Consider the following 12678-nt stretch of genomic DNA (forward strand, 5'->3'; position numbering starts at 1 on the left):
TTTTTTCTCCCTGTTTTATTTCTGATCTGGACTCCTCAGCGTTTCGAGAACGCCTGCCCCTTTTTCCGCCACTCTCTTGCTTTGGTTTCGCTCGCAGCCTCACCTACTTTTCCTCCCGATTACTTACACAACCTCATCCCCCTTCTCACTTTTAGAAAGATCCGAACTGCCCGGCTTTTATCCTCAAACATACATGGACAGAAAGCTGCATGGAGACTGTGACATTTTTGGGGGGGTTACCTGGAGGAAACACTGCCTCTCTCTCTGTAAAAACGCAGCACAGCACACCAAAATGTGTGTCTGTGAATATTAAAAAGAAAAACAATGCAGCATTTAGCCCAAATTACAGCTGTGGAGTTGTTGCAGCTGTGGAGTCATCGGAGGCGAGTGTGTTCACAGCTTGGTCTCAGGAGGGATGATGGCGGCGGTGGGGGCCCAGAGTCAGATCGCTCTGCTGAATGACCGCGAGGACAAGCAGCTCTTTAGAATAACAAAAGGAAGCCTCTCTGCCAGTCCGCAGCAAGTCCGGCGCGCAACAACAACACACATGTACACACCTCATCGGCTCCATGACAAGCGCGACCGAAATACAAAGAGCTCTGCGCCACAAGCGATTACCAGCGACAGTAAAGTGGAAAGGTGGAACCGCTCGGGCAGTTTCTGCTCACAGGACGGCTGGAAGAGTCCATCCTGGTCTAATGATGTGCTTTCACTTCATGTTTGTTTTCAGGAGGGTGTGTGTGCGCGCGTGTGCGTGTGTGTTTAACTTTCAAGGCTGTTTTTTTTTTTCCTCCACACCGAAGGCCCAACAAGCAGCGACACGGCATGTCATCTGAGCCACCGTCTGCAGAAATGACACATCTGAGGAGTGTGACCATCAAAGGCAACGACTTCCTGTCAGCTGGCAAGACAAACACACACACACACACACCCATACACAGTCCTGATGGAGTGTGGGGAGATGGTTGCCCCCTCTGATCTATCTGTCTTCAATAACATTAGAGAAAGTGCAGCAGAGGGGAGCAGGAAGGGGGTGGGGGTGACTGACAGCTATATGATAATATGGAACATGGTAGATGGATCACTTCCTAAAAGACATGAAGCTATTATGGGAGGGTGGGAATATTTTCAGAATGGGCAGCAGAGGATGAAGAGTATTAAAAAAAACCCTGCAGACTTGTGTAAATAGCCACTCACGCTGCCAACTCACCAAGTTATTTCACTGCTGCTCTGTCTATAAATTCAACCACTCAAAGGCATTTCTGGTGATCGTTTTTGCTTTATTTTGTTTTATTTGTCACCAAAGTTTGGGCAAAATAACATCAAGTAATTAAATAAAGAGCTAACAACTAAACTGAGGTCTTGATAGCTGTTAGACTCGCAGACAGCGAAGCCGAATATACTTCTAAACCTTCAAATATTTGTATTTTTCGGCTTTCGAAGCTAATTTACTTCAATACAAATCTAACAAAGAGACTTTATGAACCAAATGGAGGAACCAAAGTGAGTGATTATAAATCTCAGTTTGGATATTTCTGAGAAGTGAGCCACAGTTACTGCACATTTTTACTACTTAGAACAAATTCAGCCTCAAACGTTTTCAAATAAACGAGGAAATTCGACGCTGCGGATTATCACACGGCGCCATTTACTTTGCAAATACCTTTTTTTTTTTTAAAGTAAAAACGATCAGTGTTGCAACAGGCAGCATGTTTTAGCTGATGAAGGTTTTCTTTTCTGTTGGTACTGAGTAGCTGTTGGATTAGTTCACCTATCAGTGATCCTCTCGGGTTTCCTTAAACTGAAAGAGCACTGACCACAATCTACTGCAGGCAAGATAAATGCTTCACACACACCACCTAAATATATATCTGCTTAACGTTTCTTTTAATAGGCACACAGGAGCTGCTATTAGGGATGAGCAGTGATTTTTGAAATATTCAAAGTCACAACCTTTTGTTGTTGTTTGTGGTTTAACTTTGTTTTTTTAATTTGAGTTTGTACAGTGGATCCAGGTCAGAGTTTTATGGAAGCCAGTTCGATTTGTTTGAAGGAACATTACATTATTTATTTTTACATTCCTCTATTTTAAAGCCTAAAAGAATGAGGCAATCATTGCACAGGAAACATAAGCAATAAGCAGCCAAAGGCTTGTTGTAAACAACCAGCTATACGTTCGTGAGTCCAACGGTTGATGTTGTTCCATACTTGGAGAGGGCGACTGAACAGTAATAAGAGCAGATTGGCACAGCGGGACACCTCCCCACAAACAAACAGCTACTTTTCCAGATGAAGGGCGGCCAGACCCTACATCTGTTTGTCCCCGAGACATCGTTGCCACATAACCGCACCTTTGAGCGCAACAGTCCGTGCACAGCTTTGAAGAACACATGATTACAAACATACTAGTCTGATTTGTCAGTGGGTAAAAATCACATCTTCTTGCACTCGACCTCTAGTTTCAATCTGTTTAAACTTCAGAAACGAGCTGTGTTTAAACTAAGCCTTTGTGCCATTTTTCCTGAAATACAGATTCAGTGTTTCCTAAGAATAATATTACATTTATTACTTCAAATGCAGAGTTCATGCTGCAATTTCCCTCCAGCTGCATGCCAGTTTCGAGCCTCGACTCCTGGCACAGTGAAACACGAAGAGCAGCAGTCATGCTCTGGAAGACCCAGCAAATGGTCCAGGCCTCCCTACAGTCTGCGCCGACTTAACACTGAAAGGAAGCTCTCTTCTTTAACCAGCCTAATTATACCATACGTGCCCTTTTCCTGTAAGTGCTGCTGAGAGGAAGCTGGATGTAGAGGCTGGTTAAATCCCCCCCCCCCAAAGCACTTAAAGGGATTTTGAGGAAGCAAGTGGTAGAGCGAGCCAACCTGCCGCTTGGAGACGAGGCCTGGGTTCACCACATTTGGTCCGAGGTTCAGGGGTTCTCTTCAGATGCAGGACTCGGGTTAAGAGAAGTTCAGCTTCGCAGCAGATTTACTCCGGAGAATACCCATGTCTTTCTTTTACGAAATACAAAACACCCCGCCGCCTGCGCTCGTATGTAAAAACGCTACGGTTTACTTTTGTAATGATTTGGCTACAAACTGAAGATGAGGCTACGAGGCAGGCGAACAATGGATTTAAGCATTTGCGGTTTATCTGCTTTTTGTGGCAATCAATTCAACAATCTGAAACAGACACTGAATATTACGGCGTTGTGTGCAGCAAGAGACAAAAAAGCGCATTTTTGAGGTGCGATTGGATCCAAATGGAAAAGTGAATCTTAATGACGTACAATTAGCAAAAAAAGAGTGCATTCCTTTCATTTCTGAATTATTTCATTATTCGATTGTAACACTTTGAAAAATCTATCACACTGAATAAAAAAAATAACTGGTTTAAAGACTCAAGTTTGTCACAGTTCTTGTCCCTTTGTACAAGAAATACATACAGTACGTCCGAGGTCTAATATCCATTTGTTTATGTGTTTATTTTCAGAAAAACCAACAACACTGAAATCAGAGTGAGTCAGACTAATGACACCATAATCCTCTGTGGGTTTTTCTTTTTTTTCAACAAAGGTCTGTTGGAGAGGTTTTGATATGGATCTAATCTGCATATTTCAAGAAATCAATCTGAGCTGGCAGGCACAATGAGGGCAGTAGTGGAATTCAAAGTTCATTGTTTTCTATAGAAGCAGTTCAGATAAATAACGCTGACTGCGTCTCCAGTGGAGGAGTAAACACCACAAATAAAAATCAATGATATTCCACAGAATTACGGTAAAGAAACCTGTATTAACACAGCACAACTATGCATAATAAGAAAATGGATGTATATACAACATACATTTTCAAACTAAAGGCAAATATCCTTAGACTTTCTAGTGCTTTGATAAAAAAGAAGCTTAACAAAGTCATCACTCGGGGCAGAATAATTTCACTCTTGTAAGACTGGCCGTAAGTAGAAAACATTTGTTTTCTGCAAAACTGCACTGATGTCACGAAGGAACCAAAACTCTGCCGAGATTTATTCGCGACAGGAATGTAATCTCACCTCAGTCTGACCAAGGCACGAGCCATTCCTTGCAAATCGGAGCTGAAAAGCTCCATTTTGCCTCACCCCTCTTTTGAGCATCTCAAGTTATTTTCCACTTCATGAGCAGAGAATGAATTATGTAAAATCATCTTAGCTAAAAACCACGGTTGCCCACTCAGCAACTCGGGTAAGGAGCTGAAATCTGTGATGACGAAAACAACTCCTCTTACCAGACTCGACAGTCGCACCCCCACCGTCCAACACCGATAAACAGATTAGGCCATCGTCGATGCGTTGGACATTCTTTAAACACAAAAGGTGAAGAAGTGGTATAATTTGCTATAATTTTTAGTATAATTTGCGATGCTTGGTTAATTGTGTAAATTCTGGTTCTGCCTTCCCAGCATTGTTTACTTGTTTAGGTAAACAATGCTGCACACTTTGTGATGTTTTAACCATTTATATGTCGATCAGGAATGGTGTGCTATGTTGATAATTTTATTAAACAGACTCATAGTCCACAAACACATACTACAGACACACAGACAAATTATACACAACTTACAAAAGACTTGCATACCAGTGGTTCCACAAATTATGGAACTATGTTTCCATAGTCATAAACTATGACTTTTGGCTTCTCTAACTTTTAGACTTTTCAAAACCTGGTTTTCAGTGAAGAAAATAAAAATCCTCATTGAAATTCATACGAATATCATCTAAATCTCCCACAATAAGTTTTCTTCAAAACCTACTTCAGCTAGCCTTTTGCTACTTTTAGCTTTTGGGCAGTGTTTTGCCACATTTAGGTTTAGGCTGGTATTTTCTACTTTTAGCAACTGTTTTTGCCACATTCAGCTATTTTGCTACTATTAGTCTTTAATTAGTGTTTTGCTACTGTTAGCTTTTAATTAGAATTTTATACTTTTAGTTTGTGGTTAGCGTTTTGCTACTACTAATGTTTTGCCATTTTTAACTTCTGGCCAGCGTTTTGCTACATTTAGTTAGCATTTTGCTTTTTCTAGCTTGAAGTTGGTGACTTCTTTTAGCTTTAACAAGTCCGTTTCAGCTTCTTCAGCTGGTTTCAGCAGGCGTTCAGCACTCAGTGTTCACGCTGCATTTTTGCTGAAAATGCAAATTTGTTCTAGTATTTATTTAAGACGCTCAGGTTTATCCACTGAGGAGCACCTGCCTTGGTAGAAGCAGGCAGGGTAAATACCACCCCTCAGGCATATATGCCAACACACACACACACACACACACACACACACACACACAAGACCCCCTCAGCAGCTGTCCAGATAATGAACCTAAGTCAACACTGCCTCTTTGCTTTTGTTTTCTCCAACTCCCCTCTTTTCTTCTCCTCCCACGCCTCAGTCCCTGCGGAACTGCAAGGACTGGGCTGAGATGATGTAGGGATGAAGGCTAGAGATAGTGAAACAGAAAGAAAGAAAGAAAAAGAGAGGAGGGATAAATTACAGCATGGGAATGCAAATGAGCATATTTTATTTGGGGGTAGCCAAGGAGGGCAGGCGGGCTTTATCTTCCAGGCAGGAACAGCCCCCCTGTGGCCTCTGGATCAGTTGTAGCGAGAGCGAAAGGAAGAAAAGCGAACATTTTCACTCTGTCTTTTTAACTCGGGGAGGAATAAAACAAGAAATATAACAAATACAATGCCCACAACTCTCAAAGGCTGCTGCAGTCATGAAATAAAGCGATATTTCGCTACGCTTTTTGCACTGCCACCGCCGCCGCGGCCTCCTTCTCCTCCCATAGAACAGACACGCTAAAGTTGCAGAAATATGGGCGCGTAGCCTGGCTAAACACAGCCCCGCCGTAACCGCTGCCACCTCCCCCATCTGGGAAAGAGAAAGTGAGCTAAAGGGAATTAGATGAGGATGGAGCAAGCAGCCAGCTGCAGGTGGTCTCCAGATGTGGCGGCTCTGGGGACACGCCACTCAAGTGCCGTTAAGGCCAACTCAGAGCTCCCTCCTTTGCCTTTTCCTTCCATCGCTCCTCCTCTTCTTTCAGTGACATGAGCCATCTGGCCTGGCAAAGTCCCACCCGCCCTGCGTGCCATGCAGCGTGCACGAGTAAATAAAATGCACGCACACACACACACACACACACACACACACACACACACACAATGCCTCCTCCCACCCTCCCCCCCAAAAAAACGCTGTCACATGGCTATTAACCCATCCAAGCTGCAACCCAGCTGTGCTCCATTACGATAAAAACTCTGGGGTCACGGGGTCCTGTCAGCTCGGAGTCAGCCCTCAGACACTATACGGTGTCCACTTACAGCCTTTTAAAGCTCACTTTGCTGAAGAGTTACAGCCATTTTCATCATCATACCCACCCCTGTGGAAATCAACTCCCACCCACCTGCTCATCCACCTCCCTACACCGTGGCAGATGATATTTCACACTTCCTTGTGCAGCGCAGCCTCTTTTCCCAGAACCTACGATTTTCAGAAACCTACTGTAACTGAAGGTTGCATTTTGGGGAACACTATAGCGAACGTGAACACCTGACACCTTCGGGCTGCGCGGACGCCAACAACACGTCCACGTATGACATCTGTTTCTATAAGGTTAAAGCGCATTAACCTGAAGGTAACAGGATGCTCTTAAAGAAATGAATAACGAATGACCAAATGAGCTCCAAAAATGTTCCCTGGAAACCTTTTTTTTTAAGGAAAATCAAATTGCTTTCTTCTCTCCAATTGTCAGTCATTATGCCTCTGTTAAAAATAGTTTGGAAAAGGTTAGCCACTTAAAGCCCTGGCTACTTCCTGCACGAACATTTGGTCTTTGTACGGCTTGGGAATACTCTTAAAAGGATTCCTGGGTAATTGTCGGCGCTGAGGTAGAAACTGGTATTAGAAGAAAATGGACTGTAATGACCGAGAAGAAACATGGTACTAACATAATGGCTGATGAGAGACACACACAGGGTCAGTCCTGCACAGTTCTCTCAGGTATTATTAAACAAATAAAAGTAATACTGACTATGCAGCATGTAAAACAAGGACAGAGGGGCTGGCACTTAGAGCAGATTTTATTTAATATCTCTCGACGCTGAAACACAAAAAAGGCTATAACTCAGTCAGTTTTATAGATGTTGGGCTAAAATTTGATGTGGTCGTAGCTGAGAGTCAAACACAACGCATACTCTGAGCGTGACATCTTGTGATACTGCATGAGATCATGCATAACATTGTTTTCATGGTTTGACCAATACGGCTAGGACTCTTTCCTTTCTCAATATAAGATGATCTTAGTCAAACTCTGGCATGAAAGGTATCAAAGAATGAATCTTAGAATCCACTTTTTTGGCGTAAAGAAAGCTTTTTAAAGTCTTTACCCTTCAGCGTTTTAACATCCAGTCTGCCCATTAGAAAAATAAAGACACCAATGCCAGCAAACGGTGGACAAAGAAAGATTAGCATGTGACTATAATGTCTCCAAGATGTAAAAAAACAAAAAAAAGGCTGAATAAAACAGAGCACTGACGCTTGAAGGATTTTTCCCACTAATCCTCGCTGCCTATTCTAAACGTTTTCACATGGGAGATGTTCTGAGAGGCACTGCCGTGTTTGTTGGCGAGTGAGCTGGACGGATGGCAACCGGTAGCATTGATTTGCAGCACGAGCCACAGATCAAACCGCAAAAAAAAAAAGAGAGGAAAAAAACAAAAAAACAAAACACAAGACTAGGAGGAGAACAATGGGGAACCACAGAGGGGCCGCATGGGAAACAGACGACAACTGGTCGATGAGGACGACCGCGAACCACCGAAGGCGGACTCGTTCCAGGAAGAGAGAGGCCTCGCTACATCTGACGAGTATAAACAACCAGGAAAGTTCCTCCAAGTGGAAAAATCGCCCCAAAGATCCAGATTACCATTTCAGTTTTAGTTCTATTCTAGTCGTCTCCTGTCTTCCTCAGTCCTATTCTTCCTCCCGTGACTCTCCACCCCCACCTTGCTGGCCACAGACCATGAAAAAAGTAAATATGTGTGCAAGGTAAAGCAATTGGTTAACCTTTGAAATACCCTGGCAATGAGATCTGCCGCTCTTTACTCGATTCAGCTGGAAAGGGAAAAAAATAAAAAAGAAGAAAGAAAACAGGAAAAAAAACACACACACACACAATGTTGGCCACCACTTCAGAAGAGATATTCAATATCCATGAGCTTTTTTCATTTCACACTGATGAATAATTCAGGGTGACCTGCCCACCACTGAGTGAGGGAGACAGAGGGGGAGGGAGATTACAAAAAAAAAGAAGAAGGAGAAGGAGGAGGAGGAGGAGGAGGAGGAGGAGGAGGAGTGGGGAGGTGTGCAGAGGTAGTTGTCTGTTTAAGTGGATGCAGCTGTTGCTGTTCAACCAGCCCCAAAAAACCCGTCTCCTTGCTTGGCTTCTGCACAGACAGGGGAGTAAAATACCGGAGAATTGATGAGAGATAATTGGGAGGATCGTATCAAAGCGAAGGCAGTTTGTGCAGAAAGCGCTGGTGCTGCTGAGATGTAAACAGAACTGCTGCAAAATCAGGAGACAAGGAGAACAAACGTGACAATGCAGTCTTCTAAAACAGCTAAACGATTAATCTCAGCAATCAAACAGATGAGGACACACACACACACACACAGATTTTTAAAAAAATACACTTTTCATCTCATTCCGAATGCTGTCGAGTTACCTTTAGGGCTGAGAAAGACAATGCAGAGGAAGTCCAATCAGTTGCACTTGTTATTGATCATTTTAAACTGATAGGAATTTGTCTCAGATGGGGCAAAAAGTAGCTAAAACATCCACACAGAGAGCTTCAAATACTGACCAGAACTAATCAACTATACCGTCAATCATTTGGTTACGTTTATCATTAGCAATAAAGCTTCATATCCGCATTGTTTTCTATCATAAATACAAGATTGAGTCAAAATCTTAAACTCTAACTATTAAACTAACTAGAGAAAGTGACTGACAGCCATAAACACAGAATTTTATTTCATTTTTCAATTCAACAGGTTGTCCTAAAACAGAAATCCTGACATCTTCTCAACGTATAAACCAAATATTTACAGTCCTAATTCAAAAACTTGTTTTGCCTGACCTTCTTTAATAAAATGATTAGATTTACATAAATGAACAACAAAGCATGTGATTAAAAATAAATTTACAGACAATTTAAAATGCTGCAACAAACATTTCAGAATTCGGATTTAACTCCTACATAAATTCCTTTTAAATATGATTTAAGTTTTATTGTGTTTGCTCCTCTGAACAAGAATTGTCTTTTTTTTTCTAGTACAGTGAGACTCTCTTTAAAAACAAGAAGTATGTAATAAATGTAAAGTATTATTGTTAGGAAGAAGGCAGCCAATCAGGGGCCTGGAGACATTTAGCCAATATGCACTTTAATGTAAACAGCAAAAAAAATGATCGGAAAACAGCCTTCCAATAACCTGGAATAACTCACAACGAGAGAAATTGGATGTGCAGAGTGAACGCTGAGAGTTGCAAGCAAAATGCTAACTAAAAACAGCTAAATGTGAGCTAAAAGCAGCAAAAGGCTAGCCAGAAATAGCATAACGCTGGCAAAACACTATGCTGACACTTTTGAGGGAACGGAAAAGTTATCATGTTATTTCTACAGGGAAAATATTTGTAAGAAAAACGAAAACTGGACCTCCGTAAAGCTAAAAACCACATACTATTATTATTTAAAATAGAAGTACAAGATTTACTAAAACTGACAGATTTATAGCTCTCTTTAGCCTTGTTTTAGTTTAAATGAAACCAATATCTTCTTCCAAAGATAATAAAGTTCATTTGTTTCCATTTTCAGAGACATCTACAAATATTTACAAGATCCTCATTTATATTTAGACTGCATCTCTCTTATATATTTCTCTTCATTAACACTAATAAATGTTTTATCTAAACCATCAACATGTCTTTAAAACCTAATCCCAACCAGGCTGCCTAATGTCCCCTCATTAACACATTCATCCAAGCTAATTAATACAGCCTAATTTAAAGCCAAAGAACCGCAGGTTTCCGAAGGTTGAAGTGATTAAACCATTTCTTTCAGCGCAATTAGATGGCATCTATAATTTTAAACTGAACTGAATTGATTCGAGAGGATAAACAGAAAGAAACTCAAGCTGCACGCTCATAATAAAACATTTAAAGCTCCCATCAGTGGGATTAATTATCTTTTAACAGTTGCAGCAATCGAATGAGGGGCAAATCTGAACTTCATCGTCAACTTTAAGGCCAGGAGTAGTGCCTCGGACCATGTGCAGCGGTCAGACGTTACTATCACACACACACAAACGCAAACACACTCAAAACAGTCAAGCTGTCATGAGCAGGGGAAGACCAGCTGTTCTTCATTCACTCGAAAGCCCCGTTCCCTTCACGGGGTTGGCTGGCTTCACAGAAACCATTAATCCCTCCGTGAACGCAACTGATGGGTTGGAAATATCAACCATGAGAAAACAGCGATGGAGAAGTGGTGGTGGTGGGGGGGGGGAGCGGACAGAGCTCCACGACACTTTGGTTTTGTTTTGCTTTTAAGTGAAAGAGAGGAGGGGGGAAAAAAAAACCTGCTGTAGTGGAAAAATAGATTTTTCCGGCTATATTTCCCCCGAGGACACAAACAATACAGGAGGGGGGGTTGAGTGGAGATGGGGCAGCAGATAGTAAAAAGTTCGTGTAACATTTAGCAGTTTCTCAGGAAACTACAGACAGATGAAAGAAGGGCTGCAGATGAAGATAAGAGTCCAAATTTGGAGGGCAACAGCGGCCGTTTACCAGCTTTGTAGAGCGCATGGTGCAGGTTATCAAATGCTTTGATTTAGGTTACTATGACTTCTCTGACTTTTGTAAATTTAGCAGATAATAGACACAAACGTTTCCAACCCTTTGCCTTATGGTGAACGCCAAGACTGAAATTAAAGCTAAGAACTGGAACCAGAAACCTGATTTTACATCTTCACTTTAAAAACTGTGACTGATGGCATTTTAGTCTTCTGACTTTGTTCATCAGGATGACACACTCTCCCACTGACACACAAATACTTTGTATAGTGCACACAAACACACACATATATTTGGATAGTGGATATTTCCCACTCTGATACTCTGCCTGATCCTAGAAAGGCACCATAAGTTATTAGTTGTCCACAATAAGAGTTTATAAATTACTTTTGCATCAACAGAACAAGTAAGAAAGGTCTTGATAAGTCATGTATTTTTTTGGTGAAAGTTAAGTTAACCTTTATTAAAGTTTTCAGCTTTCTGTGGATGCTGAATGGGCGCAAAGTGTCTGAATGGTCAGCCGATTATTAAGGAGGATTAGTGCCTGGCATCGTTCACACCTGAGCACACACAGCCAATTAAAAGGCAGGGAAATTTGTGGGCAACGCAGTGTTATGCTTGATACTTTGCTTCCTATTACTGTGGTGCTTTCATGGTAAGGAGGCTTTATTTTCGGTGCATCAGAAGATCCTATTAAAAGCAAACTAAAATAATGTGCCAACTTTTATTTATTTATCTGTCAGGTTAGAGTAACGTTACCATTGTGTTGAAATGCATACAGGAGTTCTAATTTGCAACCCTTGTCCCTGGCTGGGCTTTTCTATAATAATCCTAACAAACCATCACTGCTCGTATCTGAATTAGGCATAAAATAAAATTAGAATAAAACAGAAAAAAATGGTGATCAATAGTCGCAAGTTTGGTTTTGTTCCAACCTGTTTTACATCTTGTTTATGAAGAGCAGCGGCATATTTACCAGAGAAAATGGGAAAACCTTAATTCCTACATTTGGGGTTTCATATATGAAAGTGTCTCGATGGGAAATGCTTCATTCAGAGAAAAAAACATAGATAAATTTATGCATTAACAGCAAGTCTTGAACAAACGTTTGTAGAAATGTGCACTGATGTGCATCGAATCCCGGGGTTAAATCACTAAATCAAAAGCAACCACAGATTTTTTTTCTTCTCTCAAATCTTTGTAAAGTGTAATGTTAGAAGAAATTAAACTGATCTAGTTTGATATTTTGGAGCCAAAAACAAGTAAACAAGCTGGCTTCACACAATGGCTCGTGGTTGCCCTGATTTCTAAAGATCAGCACTGACATTAAAAATAAAAAAATACCCACTTGACTTCTAAAACTGGAGTCACTTTTTATTGTGTGCTTGTTTTCCTTGGCTAAACAACTTGTGTGGGAGTTCTATCAAACGTCTCAGTTTGCTTGTAGACATCTGTACCAAAAACAGTCCCTCGGCGTCGACTTTTCACTGGTTTGTAGTTTTAGTTTGGTTAGTTGCAGTGTGGTAAAAACTACGGCGATCATAGTACTTTTCCACTGCAATTTCTATACATTAAACAGTGCTAGACCAAGGAAGAAGCAGACAGAGGAAACAAGGGCTTGTCCTCATGTCCTGCTGTCTGCTCCTTCACATCCAGCCACACAAAGCTGAAAATGAGCACTTCCTGCTGTATTCAGGACTTTTTTCAGAGCCTTCCAACCTTTTCATATTTTGCTGCATTTAAGACTAGCCTTCAAATAGATGAAACATTATTTTCCAACTCCATATGCACTTTGACTACTAGTAG

The 12678-nt window shown here is 41.4% G+C and overlaps 1 protein-coding gene across 6 annotated transcripts in view; it reads right to left on the minus strand.

Moving 5' to 3' along the window:
* ctbp2l (C-terminal binding protein 2, like) overlaps positions 1 to 12678 on the minus strand; it is a 102682-nt gene that overhangs the window by 28272 nt on the left and 61732 nt on the right. The gene's annotated exons all lie outside the window — the stretch shown is intronic.

Source organism: Kryptolebias marmoratus, linkage group LG17, assembly GCF_001649575.2.
Source record: "Kryptolebias marmoratus isolate JLee-2015 linkage group LG17, ASM164957v2, whole genome shotgun sequence".
In the NCBI taxonomy this organism is placed as follows: domain Eukaryota; kingdom Metazoa; phylum Chordata; class Actinopteri; order Cyprinodontiformes; family Rivulidae; genus Kryptolebias; species Kryptolebias marmoratus.